We start from the raw sequence: 12,812 nt of genomic DNA, 5'->3' as shown, positions 1-12,812 counted from the left end.
TAGATATAGGGAGAGCAGTGCAGGGGTTGGGGGAGGAGATGGTGGTGGGTGGGTGGGTAGATGGCAGTTAATGCCATTTAGAGAGCAAGCCAGGAAAGGTCTGCCTCAATGCATGGTGTTCTTGCATATACATGCATCTGTTTGCTGTGAGCCTGTGCACCATGTTGTAACTGCAAGTACTGGAATCATACTGCTAGCATAGCAAATTCATGGCCACAGCTTTGGCTTAACTGATCACTGACTTTGTAGCAGTAATAACTACTACTACAGAACATGTGCAAACACCAGCACTGTCTATAAAGAAAAAATGTGCATGGATACGCTGTACTCTCTCTGTTCTTTTCAGCCTATTCACTGAATTATTAAAATGAATTCTTTAACTCCACATTTAAAAAAAAAGTTCACTGAAAACAAATACTGTATTATTTAGACCACTTATTTTAATTCATTTGTTAAATCTATTACTCAAAATATTTGATTATCCCTATAATCAAATCGATGATCTACTCAATAATAGAATCAAACAGAGCTCAAAGATTCAACTCCATATGCTTATTTTGACATTAAACACGTTTATTATTGCGATGTACTACACATGTGGAATCAATCCTGTTACTGCTACAAAGCTGTGAATCAATAACTGTGTTGATGGGAGGAGGATGTACATGTACAGAGTGCTGCACCTGCACTGCTGCTTGGACACTGATCTGGCATTCTTGATCAGCTAGCTGGCCCTTATTGATTGACCGCGCAGTGGTAGAAGGAAGAGGCGGAGGAGATTTCATGGAGGGCCTCTTTATTAGGTAGCGGCGAAAACCTGTTCAGCTTTCATGCTGTTCTCTGCTTAAAAAAAAAAAAATCTCTGGTGACTTGGTGCCAGTCCTGCAACTGTAAGAGTCTTAGGGTGGGTATAGTTCACGCTAAAATTAGAAGTTTGGTTGAAATTGGAACGATGTGACGGAAAAGCTGAAAGTTTGTATGTGTAGGAAAGTTTTGATGTGATGGAAAAATTGTAAGTTTGAAGAAAAAATTTATAACTAAACAAGGGCTTAATTAACCATTCGATGAGAGTGCTGCAGCAAGCTGCAAAGGAAAAAGGATCCAAAAATATCCCCAGCACTTACTGTTCGGTTTAGCATGAGGCCCTTTTCGGTTAGTTCTCCCCAAGCCAATGGACATGCAGTTCATCTGTACGACTGTACAATCCAGAATTCGTCATATCATCCATCCATCGGTTCAACTGCTAACCAGTAACCACCAGCTGCGCCGATAGTAGCACTTGACTGATTGAATACACGGTCCGCCATGTGATGTTACTTCCTGCTAACACAATTCATTTCTTCACCGAGCTGCTGCTTTGTTTCTTCAGACTTCAGAGTTTTGCCTTGTATAGAACACAGTTTTACACATGAATTTCCTCAAAGCTGGTGAGTTCTAGAGGAATTTGTAGTAGTAAAATTACCATAGGCACCTTGAAGGAACTTTTGGTTAAAACCTCCTGAGCGTGAAAGCAACTCTGAGAGCCACTTCCCTGACTAAAGAAGACAACCGTCAATAGGTCTTCAAGAAGACAAATTCCAGATATACACAATGATCTAAGCATCCAACACAAATACATGATCAAGACCTTCAGCTCGTATATTCGAAGCAACAGTGACATGGATTAATCTTCGAGCACATTTATTTATGGTGGTGCATATGTGCAGTTGGGAGTTCTAACTTAACCATCACCCACTAGAGACCGGATTGATCTGCATTTCGTTACAGGTATGTACCACACTCTTCAAGAAACATTGGTCACGATCAGCAGGATAGCGATCATATAGTGGCACCAACAATAGTCAGCCAATGGGTCTTTTTGGGTTGGTCAGATGCATATATAACACTAGTGCGACTTGCTTATGATAACGAGAATGATACAGACAAAATTAATGGTTTGATCAGCAATTTCTGGCAATGGCCTTCAACTACTTCCAGCCTGCTTTAAATTGGCGCAGCAAATGTTAAGCCATGATGGCCGTGCTGTCACACAGTCTCTACGGAGAGAAGAATTGACGATGATAGATCAAAAGGCTAAGGTTGCGGCATTAAGCAAAAGCCAAATGCTAAGCTAAGAAAATGGTTTTAAAAATAAATGCCAAACCTGAGATTTGTTTTAATGAAAAAGAATACTGGACCTTTTGGCCTGTATGCACGAGGATGCAGAAACTAGAGATATAAAACACTTCTTCATCATCTTGATAATATAACCATGCGAAGATGATCATTCATATGAGTGATGGCCACCATAGCATGATGTATCGAATCTGAACAATGAGAGAATATATGGATCGTGCCGATGATGTCCCACTGGCAATCTGATAAACCTGCAATAGTATGGGAGTGGATTCTAATTTCTCGAGGGGATATCGGGATATCCCCTCATATACCTTTTTCTTTCAAATTTAATGTAAATAGTTGTGAAAAATTCTAAAAAAAAATGATAATATAGAGTATAATGATAGTCATAATGCATGGCCGTGTTAAGCCTTAAATAAGGAACATGGCTCCGTCCAAATGAGCATCCCATATTTTTCGACCAAAAAATGAGAGAGAATCTCGTATGGCCGGTTGGATGTATGGGAGATCTCTAGTGCAGTAAGAACATTCATGGTTGCAACCATCCAGGAAATAAATGTGACACCATGCCCCCATGTGGTAGCATTAAGCCCTTCCTCTGATAGCCATGTGAGCTTGTTTGTAGCAGAGGTGATGGATCTCCCAATAGACTGGTCACTTTTGGTCACTGAACGCTCAAGTGAAATATTAAGATTGTGTTTAGTTCACATTAAAATTGAAAGTTTAGTTGAAATTAGAACGATGTGACGGAAAAGTTGGAAATTTGTGTGTGTAGGAAAGTTTTGATGTGATGGAAAAGTTGGAAGTTTGAAGAATTATTTTGGAACTAAACACGGCGTAACTGTTTGTGAACAGGAATGAATTTTTCAATGTTAAATCTGTAAATCATCAGTGGAAATAAGCAGAATGCATTCTACAGCAATTTGTCATCTTGAAGCTAGTGTTAAGATAAATAAACAATATTCCCTCTAGTAAAATCTTCTAAAATAGCATATTAAAAATGGAGTACATGCTGCAAGGAATATTATTCGCCTTCCTTAATGTTGTTATCAAAAGACGACCAGGTAGATGGTATATTTCTTTTCTACTGCATACAGCAGCAGAAGCACCACCACCACCAAATAATACATGAAGGAATGTAACTGGGACCTAGTTTCATCATATACACAAGTTGCTAGATTTTCAAGTTTTTGGCAAGAAATGAGCAGTACAGACATACAGTACGTTAAAAATTCTGACACTATTTTAAAGTCATCAGTAGAATTGCTGGCCAATGTAAGAATGGATTATGTTAGCAGGAAGACAAAACAGAGCATTATCAGGTATTATCACTTATGTCAGCAGGAAGACTTGTACTTTATCCTTTTTTACCTCGGTACAAACCTTATACCTTATAAAAGAACAAGACAAACATAGACAATCCAGTTACTCCTGAAACACATCTAATGGGCTACGGAATGTTCTTTTCTTAAAAAAAACAGCAGCCACAAAGAACACTTAATAAAGCACATACGAAAATTAATAGCACCTAGAGCAAATAACTAATTTACTGGAGTAACTACTCCCTCCATTTCATATTATAACGTAATTTTGGTTTATCTTAGAGTCAAACTTTTTAAAGTTTGACCAAGTTTAAAAAAAAAAGTGGCAACATCTACAAAATCTCTGTCAATAAAATTATGTACTCCGTACTACAGTATGATCTCTTTTGAGTCTCTAGAAATTATCCAAACAGAATTTCTTACCGAGCACTAGAGTTCAAGTTCCACACTTCCACGTTGGCCGGCTGTTCAGCTTCTTCAAAACCCTTTTGGAAGTCTTATTATGACACCATAAACAAAAATATTCCCTTCTTACAGCACACAGTTAACTATGTGTAAATAAAGCTTTCAAATAGCCGATGACAAATAGTAGCGATGTACTTATCTGAATATTGAATCCATCACCAACTGGAAGGCTAGAAAACTGAATTCAGACATAGCGATTACTGTTAAAACAAATCTTGCTTGACTGTTTCATAACTTCAATATATAATGCTTTGGCACAATTTTTTGCAAATATCATCTTCTGTGAATAAAAAAGGAAGAACCAACTGATCTACATAAACATAAAGTACGCATGGTTTATATTTTTAGCAATAAGCAAGAAGTACATATCCAATCAGCAAGAGTTTCTATTTAAGCCCCGGGTTAATATAAAGAATCCAAATATGCCATGAGCGAGGGAGTAAGAGAATATAACCATTGCCCTAGGATCACAAGAATTTACTTTTGGAGCTTGATTGTTAGGGAACAAATATCAAAAACTGCTCTTTAAATTAATGGATGTCACTTATTCACTCTATGCAACAATCACTTAGATCCCCTACATCCATCTCAGTATCATCTGCAAGAGCGCCATCATCCATGATATCATCTGAATCTTCACTTTTGACATCCAATATAGAATCAGTAGCACTGCTACTATCATCCTTACCAAACAAATAGTCCTCTGAATCAAACAACTCGGCAAATTTACCAAGATTCTTGATCCTCCCTCTATAGCTGGTAAGTTGAAGAAACTTTTTCCTTCCACCTCACCAGTGGGCACTTCTCTATCAATTTTGTCCCATCATAAGACTTCGTCAAGAACACGCTAAACCGCTTCCCCCTCTCATACACATAAAAGATGCCATAATGCTTCAGAAGCAGCCTCATCAACTTCTGCGGCATAACAAACTCACGACAGAAATATGTGAGGTGATCAATCACCAGCCTCTTTTCCAACGTGAAGTTCAGTACCTCGTGCATCACAGCAACTGCCCTCTTATCAAATTCAGGCGAGCCAGGAGTCAATCCTCTTGCCTCTGAATAAGGAGATAGGTATGTTGTCTTCTGAAACTGCTCGGTATTCCCTTTTTTCACATAATGATGAACTTTTCCGTAGAATTTGTAGTAACTTGTAAAATTTGGTGGGAACTTCATGGGGAATGATAGTGAGAGCTCTCCTGGTGGACTGCCAATGCCGTTAGCATTTGCATCACCAGTCAATGCTGCTGTCTTTTTCTCGAGCTCGGTGACTGCCCAGTTTGGGTTCCAAGAGACAAGCTCCAGGTAATCGCCATCCTCCAACCTGACCACCCTGAACTGCTCGGGGAACATGTGCCCCATCGTGTCTTGAAATCATGAGGAAGCCGCGCCTGAAATGTGCAATCTTGTCGATAGCCAGACGACGGTCCACCGACATCATCAGCAGCCTGGTGACGTACTCGGCGGCCGTGCGCGAGTGATCCTCCAGCAGGCGCGCCTCCTCCTCGACGAGCGCCTCGGCCTGCGGCGAGAGGCCTGCCCACATGACGCCGCGGCTGTCGCGGCAGACCTCGAAGAGCTGCGGCGAGCGGCTCACGAAGTGGGCGACCTTGTTGGGCTTGGTGAGCCCAAGCTGCGGGCGCAGGATCTCGAGGCGCTTGAGCGGGGTGACGTGCTCCTCCTCCTTCTTGAGCGCGTCGACGACGGCGAGCACCTTGGTGAGCACCTTCCACCGCTCCGTGGCCACCTCGAGCGCGTGCACCCGCTTTTTCTTGCTCCGTTGCCTCACGTTGCGGCTCCGCGTCATCCCCCGCGCGAAAGATAACTGTGCGGGGCAGCAGAATCAGCCCTGGCCCTGGCGCTGGCCCCCGCGGCGCAACAGCTCGGCTAGATAGTCCCGCAAACAGGTGGTGCGCATGGTGTCCCGAACGGCTGGAACGGGCATACACGGGAGTAACACAATGGTACGAACGCGACCGGAGCAGGAAGTGACGGAGGACGGTAGCTATCGGCGCTTCTAGCCGGCGGCGAGAGGAGGAGGAGGAGGAGGAGGAGGCCGGGAAGGGGCGGTGGGATGGCCGGAAAGAGGAAGGGGGAATCAAGTGGAGCACGAGCCTTTACAACTGAAAGGACAGCAATGGCGATGCTTAAAACTAGCCCATGTGTTTGGATAGAAAATCTAGCCCACAGCCTTATTGGGCTTGTTAGGTTTGGGCTAATCCAAGAAATATTTTCAATCCAAAAGCCTATAATATTGCTGTTTAAAATCCAACCCATTCCTTGATGAATTCAGCTTTGTGGGACTTCTCGTTGTACCACAAATCTAGCCCGATCTTATTTTGGGTCTCCCTTTCATTGAAGCCTGTAACATTTTGCTATCCAGAAACATCTACTAATTCTACATTTCACCATCGAGTTTTACCAAATACCATCATACAAACGATTTTATTTTAGTGGTGCCGCGTCTCCTTGCCCACCGCCGGCTTGTCCTCGATTCCTTCACCAGACACCTCCGTTGCGTCCTTTCTCTGGCCGCCACGACAAGCTCAACCTCGCATAAGATGTCATCAGTGGCTTATCCTCAATGCGCACTCCCACCTCCACCTCATCCTTCTTGGGCAATCGGCTCATCCTTACCCAAGGCATTGCCACTGGTTCAATTCCCCTTAGGCCACCAGCTGCCTATATGTCCTCGCATATTGACAAACCATAAGGTTTCCGTTGCCCTCAGTTACCATGACCGCGCGAATCTAGATGGGATCAACACAATCGAATCGTCGGATGCGCAGCTCCACCATAAAGCCGAGTGGCAAGGTGAGTCCAAGCACAAAAGCAAAATGATCTTTCCACATGGGCTAATAAGACGCTATGGAAGTATGGATGGAAAGACGACAAATATGACGGTAGTGGCATTTTATAGACAAACTTTGTACTTTTGTAGATATTACACTCGTTAATAGAAAAAAAGAAGAAGAAGAGGTTGACACTTGTGGATGCCAAAACTTAGATTTTCTCAAAAATAAGCCATGACTGAATAGCTAACTAGTATCCCGCACAATTGTACAAAAGCCTACGCCATATATAAAAAAATAGTAATAGCGCCTTTGATTCATTGCCATTTGTAAGCTTGTAACGTTATCAAATTTCGGTAATATCAAACTTCTTAGTAAATACTAAAACAAACTAAACAAAACTTAAACAATTCGACCATTCTAAAGTTCAGTAACTCCAGAACCATTCACACTTAAATACCACTCCTAAATTATGGTTAGACTTATTTTAGCACGAAACCAAGCATACCCTTGTTACCACTGTACAAAACCAATGTCTTCATTTCGTACAGGGTACCTTTTCCTGGGGGAAATATCCCATATCACAGACGCCCCTGTGCCATGGCCCATGGACAACAACGCTTTCGTTCACCATGTAGCAGTAGAAGATGCCGAGATGACGTGATGTGCAGGGGAATCAACTCGGCAAGTGTTGAATTCAAACATGTGCGTTTTAACTGTGCGTCAAATGGGGACGCCGATTTGAGCTCTCACCAGATTTATCTCTACCCCTTTAAATTATTTCTCGTTGTGCTTCGGATGTTACTAGTGCTATGCTACTACTATAGTATCAGCTCGTTGTTTTGATTATACTTATAATTCTAAATTTAAATTTATTTTTTAATAAAATAAATATATTTTAAAAGTAAATTTTCTAGTTGATTATTGTGATTTTTAATCATAGTTTATCTTAAAATATTTATTTTTAAATACCTAAGAACATATATAAAAAAATTATCGTTAAATTATTTTTTATTGCTAACACATAATCAACAATAGGTCTTGCTATTGCACTACGTGTCTACAGGTCTCATCTTTTCGTTTATGTTTATGTTTAGTAGCTAAAATTTAAATTTTTAACATTAAATAAACATTAAATTTGAAGCTAATTTTGAGTTTTTTATCGAAGTTTATTTTCCAGTCTTTGTTTTTAGATTGCTAAGAACACATACATAAAAATTTTATTCATAAATTATTTTTCGTTTACAAATATTGTTTGGCTTATTCCACGAATAAGCTAACGATGGGACCGTACGTTTGCTGGTGTGCCGGTATGGCGGTATACTGTAGTGAAACCTATCGTCCAAGAAACCTGCCTCTTCCGGTCATCTTCAGGCGTGCGAGTGGTGTTTGTTTGGACCAGATAATAAAAGCCATAATCCAATTTATCCAACGCGTGGTGCGAACAGAATAGCAGCGACACTCGTGTGGTTCGCCGATCCACCGTGCAGCCGTACGTGCCACCAATCATTTTCCAGCCGAAAGGGTGTGTGAGTGTGTGACAAAAATGGCCAGTTGCTTCGACAAAAATGCAACCGTGGTTCATAGCTATCTCTTGGAAGGACGAAAGGGAAAGCAAAGAACACGGAGAATGTCGATGCACATGCTGCCTGTCTCTCTCCCACAGCTAGCGCCACCTAAAGTTGATTGAAACCCGACTAGCTATTTGGAGGGATTAGAAACACCCCCCCCCCCTCCCCGGCGGCACGAGGAACAAAGTGAAGGATTAGCACATACTACCACAAATATAAAAGTTTAAGATGTTTTTGCCACAAGTTTTCGTATGTCGTCCGTTTTCGATTCGTACTGATATCGTCTGCAAAGCGTTTCCCGCATCAAACAACCCCGCCATGTAAATCGAATCCGTTTCCGTCCAGAGCAACTAATCAGCGAGGTCCGTAAAAAAAAACTAATCATTGAGGGTGTGAGGCGGATAATTAACAGGAAATATTTTAACGCACAAACTAATGCCTGGCTTTCAAGGAGACCTCATGCTTCTGTGATATCATACACAGTTGTTCGCTAGAGAAATTAATAACTAACAGGAGATTGACTCGACTTTCTGTTAACGTTAATATTAATATTTCTAATCCTATATCCCACTAAATAAAATATTTGAGAAAACGTCTTTTTTATTCTTGGACCTTGATAACTCTTTTGATTTAATGACTGGTCTCAGGATTGAAGTAACCGTCCCGACCATGCCTGGTTTCGTCTAACAAAGAGCAGTTGGAGATCACACACTACTAAAAACCGAAGTGCTTTCGTTAAACGTTATGCACGATTTTTGTATATCGTCCTCATAATAATAAATTAAACTAGACTCCAGTTACCCTAAAAACAATAATTCTCTACTCCTATTCGTTTTCCGTTATGAGATTGTCCTCAATTCTTGGTTCCATCTTATGATTTTTCTTCCAATTTTTAGGGTAAAGACTGTTTTTTTTTATTATTATTATTATTATGAATTGCACATAAGATTACTAGGTCTATTTGAAGAATATATTTTTCTTAAAGAGCTGATATTATAAAAACGATATCTAATCATATAGTAATTATTATAATTTTATTTTTTTCCATTGCAGCGCACGAGCATATTTGCTATAACAATAATAAGATTAAAATAGACTTCATCCGTTGCAACACACGGGCATCTTTTCTAGTATATATAAATGTGAGCAATGCTAAAAAGTCTTATAATATGAAACGGAGGAAGTATTAGTTAAGCATTAGCTAAAAAACTTAAAAAGGGATTAATTTGATTTTTTTTAAAGCATCTTTCCTATAGAACTTTATTTTAAAAATATATTGTTCAGTTTAGGAAACGTGCAAAAGGTTGTAAAGAAATACTAGTAAGTACAAGTTGGGAAAGTATATTTGAGAAGACACTTATGGTCAGGTTGGTACAGAATGTACTCCTACGTTTCAGCTGCTAGATATTCCTTCAGTACTAGTACTAGATTACGAGTGTGCTATTATCGGAGACGAAAATTCATCAAAGCAAGTAAATGAGCAGCTAATCACACGTCTCAAAATGTCACGTAAGACTAAAAAATGGTGAAGTGGAGGAGAGAGAAAGCTACTCCTTATATAAGGGTCAATCTCTACATAAAACTTCGATAAAAACATAAGAGTATTATAGCTATTGGTAGTACATATTACCTCTTAATTTATTATATATAACGTGCATGAGATTAAAGGTGGTAGAAGCTATCTCTACTATAAAACTTGCACTCAGGTTATCGCATATAGTATTAAACAAACCATACATCAGTTGGCTGAGGTCGTTCACTATCCATGCATATTCGTGTAAGTTAACTTGGGGTGTGTTTAGTTCCAAGCCAAAATTAGAATTTTGACTAAAATTAAAAGTTTGAAGAAAAAAGTTGGAAGTTTATATGTGTATAGAAAAGTTTTGATGTGATAGAAAAATTGGAAGTTTGAAGAAAAAGTGAGAAACTAAACCAGGCCTTGGTATTTCAAATAAGGATGAAAACATCTTTGATTCCTCGCAGAAAGCACTTGCAGATTAAGTTTCTAGGAAAGCACAAGTGATGTGGTACTGAAGTCATAAAGTCATAGGTGCATGATTCCATTTACCAAACAATTAATATTACGCATACGCAGATGAGTTTTCAATAGACGTGCGAAATGCCATATTTGCAAACAAAAATAATTTATGGATAAAACATTTATATACGTGTTCTTAGCGATCTAAAAGTAAATACTTATGAAAAAAACCCCAAAATCAACTCCAGATTTAAGATCGAAAATTCAAATTTTGGCTGATAAGCATAAGCATAAACGAAAAGACGAGGCCGAGAATTTTAGCGAGATTAGAGATATGTCGTTAGTTTCCGTCTATTAGAGTGCGTTATGGAGCACATTCGTGGGGTGTGAGCGTGATGTTGTGTGTGTAATGTTGAGTGCTCCTATGTGTGTACCGTGTAATAAAAAAAAGAGTTTCTATCTCTTGCTTAAAATTTTTCAGTTAAAAGTTTATATTTGTGTTTAAAATATAACCTATTACTGGTAACAGGAAGAGATTTCCGTTTCCCTACAAATCTAGCCCAGTCTTATTTTGGGCTGCCATTTCGATACAAGAATGGTCTGTGACTTCTGAAAAGGAAAGAAAACATAGCCCAATAATTGATAATTGTTCCTCTGTGCAGTTTTACCAAAGCAATATCAGTAGCTAGAAGAGCCATGTCTACCTACATCAGTAGCTAGACGTTAATTCTGGATCATGCCTTTGTCTGAAAGAGAGTATCGGTGTAATATTTCAGTATTATCAAACTTTAGTAAAGAAATTCCTAGCAAAAATAATTAGTAAAGAAACAAACTAAATATTGCTTAAACACTTTGGGGTTGATCCGAAGAGATTGCTGCAACTGTGCAGCCGCAACAACAACACCAAACCCAACATAATTTTTACTGCCTGCACTGTAATACAGCACACCCGCACGGCCGCACCCACAGCCAGCTGCAAAGAAACACAAACGAACAACCATTCCAAAATTCAGTAGCTCCAAAAGCATTCGCACCATGTCTCTCTTCACACTAATACCAAAACATTTGGTAAGATCTATTCTAACACAAAACCAAATGTACCCTAACCCGTGTTCGGCTACATGATGGCCGTTGTTCCGCAGCCAATGCAGCCGTTGTTGCTGACACAAGTCACTGTATGGGCTAGTTGAGTTGCAGGCATGGCTCTGTTCGTTTGCCTGGGTTGAGCACCCATCCCTCCGGCACGGAAAACATAGCAGTTCATTAGTATATGATTAATTAATTATTTTCTTTTTTAAAAGAAAATAGTTCAATATGATTTTTTAAGCAACTTTTGTATAAATTTTTTTTTGCAAAAAACACACCGTTTAACAGTTTGAAAAACGTGCGCACGAAAAACGAGAAGTAGGAGTTGAGAACCTTGACATACGAATAGAGCCATAGGAAGTACAGTCAAATAAACCTATAATTTCTATAATTTCTATTGAAGCGTAGAGTCCCGTCAGTTGGCCTAATAAGTCAAAGGAAAAGCCATTTTTTTTAACTTAAATTTTTGAGTTAATTTTAAGATATTTTTAGCATATTTTTTTGGCTTTTTTAAATCGATACGAACAAATATATAAAAGTTTTACCTATATATTAGTTTTTATTCCGAATAAGCCGTTTGGACTTATTAGGTAATATCGATAATCATGAGACCCGTAATATAACCAAATTCCACCATTCCTTCAATTTTCTTTTTGTGGGGGACATATCACATACATATGACCCTTGTGACCCATGGACAACGACACTATTGTTCATCATGTAGCAGAAGATGCCGAGATGATCAAGACATGTTAAAGGGACTCCCCTCATCCGTGCTAAATTAAAACATGTGCGTACAACTGTGACTTCGAACAGAAACGTTTGTTTTGAGCTCTCGCTAGCTTTAATATTTCGCTGTGCTTTGCCACGCTACTCTCCTACCACTTGTTTCTCTGAATTCGTGTATAAAAATTGTCTTTTTTAAGACAGAAGAAGTACATCGCGGTGTGCCAGCAACCTATCGTCCAAGGAAACCTGCCGCCGTTTCCCGTCATCACCGTGCGATGCTTGTTTTTGACCGGTGAAAGGGTAGTACTGGGGTATGTTTAGTTTACGTTAAAATTGAAAGTTTGGTTGAAATTGAAATAATGTGACGGAAAAGTTAGAAGTTTATGTGTAGAAAAGTTTTGATGCGATGGAAAAGTTGGAAGAAAAATTTTGGAACTAAACTTGGCCTTGGTGCGAACAGCAACGAGGCAACGGGCAAATGCTGAGGCAGAGGCGAGCGCGGCGACCGGCGTAACGCGTACTCGCGTCTCGTCTGGCTCGGCACGGCCGAGTCACCGTGCAAATCCATCCTTTTCCAGACGAAAGGTAGGGAGATGGAGAGGGAGAGATAGTGGCCGGCCGGTTGCTTCGATCTCTCGGCAAAAAACTGCAACTGTGGCTGAAAATTATCTGTCGGAAGAAAGGGAAAGCACCCAGACCCGAGCCATACCGATCTTTCCCTATTGCACATGCTGTAATTGTAATTGGTCTC

At 39.9% G+C, this 12,812-nt stretch overlaps 1 pseudogene; it reads right to left on the bottom strand.

Annotated features, from left to right (window-relative positions):
- Window positions 1–4,453: 4,453 nt before the first annotated feature.
- LOC127766817 (protein WHAT'S THIS FACTOR 1, chloroplastic-like) lies at window positions 4,454–5,850 on the bottom strand (annotated as a pseudogene).
- Window positions 5,851–12,812: the final 6,962 nt, after the last annotated feature.

The sequence above is a fragment of the Oryza glaberrima genome, chromosome 3, assembly GCF_000147395.1.
Source record: "Oryza glaberrima chromosome 3, OglaRS2, whole genome shotgun sequence".
Taxonomy (NCBI): domain Eukaryota; kingdom Viridiplantae; phylum Streptophyta; class Magnoliopsida; order Poales; family Poaceae; genus Oryza; species Oryza glaberrima.
Note: the sequence above shows the minus strand (reverse complement) of the source record. Positions and strands in the feature narration are given on the sequence as shown.